Genomic DNA, 4,368 nt, shown 5'->3' with positions numbered 1-4,368 from the left:
AGCATGTTATCTGGTGAGGGTTGTGGTTCTATGTGACAGTGATAGAGCTATCCCCTAAACTAGAGCAGCAAGGAACATTCAGGCCATACAACGCAATAAACGATTTTCAGTTCAGAAAGTGTATTTTATGTATTACATTGCTTTAATTGTGGTAGCTGCACTAGTGAAATAGTAATGCATCTGGCTTTAGTTAACTGTTTTATAGTCAGATTACCAACAAAACTAGGTTGATGTGTTTAACCCTTTAAAGCCTGAACCATGAAATAATTGACAGAAAATTCTAATTTTCCAAAATTGGAGTTGTCATTGAACTTTCTGACAAATTAAATAAAAATATACATTTTTAATTTTATTTTTAAAATTACATCTTTTAGTTGCATCAATTTTTATATATTACTCATTTCTATATAATCTTTTATATGTTTTCTGTCACTACTTGTATCTGATTATGTCAGTGAGGGTTTCAAGAACAAAAACATCACACTGATGATGCAGCTGATCGGGCTTCATTGTGCTACCTCACACATTCTGCAATGAAGTCCTTGTCACTGATTTGAGGCAGCGACAACCACGGCCCACGGCAACATCCTCTCAGTTCTCTGTAAAACTCAGTCTGTAAACTGAAACGAGTGGAAGGGACACAGGAAATGATTCGATATAGAGAAACAGGATGCAGGTGCTTTTTAAGAAAATATTCACAAGACAATTTCCTCACCTACTGTATGTTGCACACCACACTCAGCAGATTTCCAAAAGCAGCATTATGATTCATGCATTTTGGGGTAGGGCTCTCTTTTATTTCTCAAATTATGGTATAAACCACATCTGAGAGATTTTAATACCTACCGGTACTATGAAAATGGAGGTGGAACTGTAATGGTTTGGTAATACTTTATGCTGCAGCAGGACCTGACAAGAGTAAGTCTAAATAATCCACATTGAATTCCTTGTTGTATTTGATGGCACATGAGGAAAATGTCAGACCATTTAGAAACTAAAAAAGGCCAGTAGATCAGAGCAATGAAGAGATACCGAAGGGGAATCCAAGCCGGGGTCAGGTGACAGGGCCAAGGTCATTATCAGACAGAATCCAAACAGCAGTTGGAAAACAGTAACAGGTAGGATCAGGTAATCGAACACACAGTAGGGTACGCTGGAACTTTCACACTCGAGACAAATAATCTGGCAGGCAATAAACAGGCAGCTTAAATAAGAACTGGAACAGGTGGAATAGATGAGAGCAGCTGAAAACTGGGTGGAGCTAAGCAGGTGGAAAAAAATATCTAATAATCCAGTCATCAGTACCGATATCATCACCCAAAATCATTCATATTTTTTTGGATTATTTTGGATTTCTAGCTTTGATGCACAGTCCACCAACCGCAACAAAAGCTAACTGTTATCAGAGTAGAAGAATCAGCTTAACCATCTGTAATATGGTTACAATATGGTTCCTCAAAAGCTTAAGACTTTTGAGAAGGCACCTCCTGTTTGGATGTGGCATTTGTAAATGTGTTGCAAATGTTTCCTTCTTTTTGTACACTAGCTAAGAAATATTCCCTTGGGACTCGAACAGCTCTGCTCAGTCGTTTGAGAAACTGCTCTCACAAGTGCAGCACATAATCTATTTATATCAGATTAAATAACATTAACATTTTAGTAAAAGAAAGATAAGCTGAGGAAAGTTTATCTGTAAAATTTTAAACAGATTTAAAGGAACAGAAAACTCAAATTACTTTATGTGATGAACACATGAAAAACAAACTTTAAAAGGTAATTTTCAGATGCATAATAATTGAAAGTAAAGAGAAGTTTGTTTACAAACCAAAACTAAATATGTTTCAGCCAATAGTTTAAATAAAACTAAAAATCAGGAATGTTTCATGATTAATTGGTGTTATCTTTAGTCAAAATATTTTAAACTGGGATAAATATTTTTTCCAAAGTTCACAGTGAAATAAAAATTGAAATGTTATACTGTGTAAGACGAAAGGTAGGCAGCTTTACTTGAAACTTTCTAACCATTTAAGAAAAACAACACATTTTAACTTAAGTTGGTTGGAAAAATTCCTTAATGTCGACATTTGTTCGACTATTATTCAAAATAAAGTAGTCAACTTTTTTTAGTCTGATTTGTGTTTTCAAAAAGTGAAAAAATAAATTGAGAATAATGTCATTTTTATTTACCTTTGCATTTGTTTTCATTGTTGTCCTCACTTTGTCATTTCCACAGAAGAGTTTAGACTTATGTGTATCTGTGTCTCACTATATTCCCATCCTTAAGGGGTGTGGCTATTTTTACATGTTTTTTTCTCTAGTTTGTTTTTTCCACAGAGCTATGTAAATAGAAGACTTATGCAATTTTTTTAACAACTTATCTGCTTACAAGGTGCAGTTGGTGCTATCCTGGCAGTAATTGATGGTTTTACCTCTGGCTTCAGGCATGTTATCTAGTGAGGGTTGTGGTTCTATGTGACAGCCATACAACGCAATAAACGATTTTCAGTTCAGAAAATGTATTTTATGTATTATATTGCTTTAATTGTGGTAGCTGCACTAGTGAAATAGTAATGCATCTGGCTTTAGTTAACTGTTTTATAGTCAGATTACCAACAAAACTAGGTTGAATCCTTTAAAGCCTGAACCATGAAATAATTGACAGAAAATTCTAATTTACTAAAATTGGAGTTGTCATTGAACTTTCTGACAAATTAAATAAAAATATACATTTTTATACGTTAAATTACATCTTTTAGTTGCATCAATTTTGATATATTACTCATTTCTATATACTCTTTTATATGTTTTCTGTTCACTACTTGTATCTGATTATGTCAGTGAGGGTTTCAAGAACAAAAACATCACACTGATGATGCAGACGATTCAACAACTCAGGTATCAAATATGATGCATTTGACTTTAAAGGGTTTACATTAACAGGTGAAATTGTAATTAAAATAACACAAATACATATTGAATAAAAAAAGAGATTAATTTCCTTGTATCACTATTACCTAATAGGTTTAAATGCTTTAATTAATATAATTTATAGTTACTTCCCAAGTAAGAAATAAGATTGGGATTTGGCATGTTTCATGTAATTATTTTATAGTCAGCTTAATACTTAAAATCATTTATTTCTGCTAAACATAAGCAGTTTTCAATGTATTTAAACAACAAGATATTTTAGGCAAAATAATATTGTCTGTAGCAGTTAATGGAAGTGGATTTCCTGTTATTTCCCAGGGTGCTTTGCATCTTGCTAAATGTGTCATTTGAAAATGTGTTTTATATTTAGTTATTTCATACAACTATGGTTCTTATTATTCACAACTAAATACCTTGTCTGAGACAGGACTTCAGGGGTAAAATGGGTGTCATATGCAAGAGTCTCTCCTGCAACTAAAGGGTTGATAGTTCAAGTCCTGAGACTGGTTTTAGGTGCCATTGTGTCCAAAGGCAACCAACTTCACCTGAATTGCCTACTGATGGTGGTCCCAGGACAGCTGTGGCTACAATGTTGCTTAGCACCATCAGCGTGCCAGCATGTGAATGACTGAATGTATTGTAAAGTGCTTTGGTCAAGTCTAAGTACAGGCCATTTATTATCTTATTATCTAATATAGTTAAGAGTTTAGATTTGATACTTTTATAAAGGAAATTTAAAAATCATAGAAAATATAACCATTAATTTGCAATATAAGAAACACCATCAATGAAAGTCAATAATATTAATGCAACTGGTAAATACTAACTATACAGTGCTTTTTTTTAAGTTAGGAGACTTGACCAAAGTGCTTTAGGCCTTCAGTTCTTCACCACCCCCACATCATCAACCTTGTGGCAATCCACATTGTAACCACAGTTGCCCTGGGGCTCACTAACAGAAGTGAGGCTGTCAGGCCCTCTGACCACCATCAGTAGGTAATGTGGGTGAAGCGTCTTGGCGACACGACATTGAAAGCCAGAGCTGGGGCTTGAACTGCCAATCCTTAGGTTGCAGGAACAAGTCCCGCATCCACCACTGTGACCCCACTAGAATTCAAGAATATTATTTAAATTGAACCAAACTACAGTGATTACGCCTTATTAGTAGTGTTGCATCAATGCAGATACAAGTATCCAGCAGGCCCCCATCCAGCACTAAAATGGTGGTATCGATATCGGGGAGTACCAACAAATAGGGCACCAATACCATTTTGAGAGCCCAAAGTTTATTCAACTAATTTCACCCATTCCAGGTAGGCAATAAAAAGTTCTACTGGATTCACTTTGTATTAGTCTATTTCCTGCTTCACAAAGGTAGGCAGCAGCTTGACAAAGCCATGATGGCAATTATTTGACATCCCAGTAGTTTGCAGTGTTTAA

General features: G+C 34.9%; 1 protein-coding gene across 1 annotated transcript in view; it reads right to left on the bottom strand.

Moving 5' to 3' along the window:
• The window catches only part of LOC107103616 (NXPE family member 3-like), a 23,692-nt gene that overhangs the window by 12,826 nt on the left and 6,498 nt on the right, over positions 1 to 4,368 (bottom strand). The window lies entirely within an intron of this gene.

Source organism: Cyprinodon variegatus, unplaced genomic scaffold, assembly GCF_000732505.1.
Source record: "Cyprinodon variegatus isolate N-32 unplaced genomic scaffold, C_variegatus-1.0 Scaffold1489, whole genome shotgun sequence".
Taxonomy (NCBI): Eukaryota; Metazoa; Chordata; class Actinopteri; order Cyprinodontiformes; family Cyprinodontidae; genus Cyprinodon; species Cyprinodon variegatus.
This window is presented reverse-complemented; position numbering and strand designations above follow the sequence as displayed.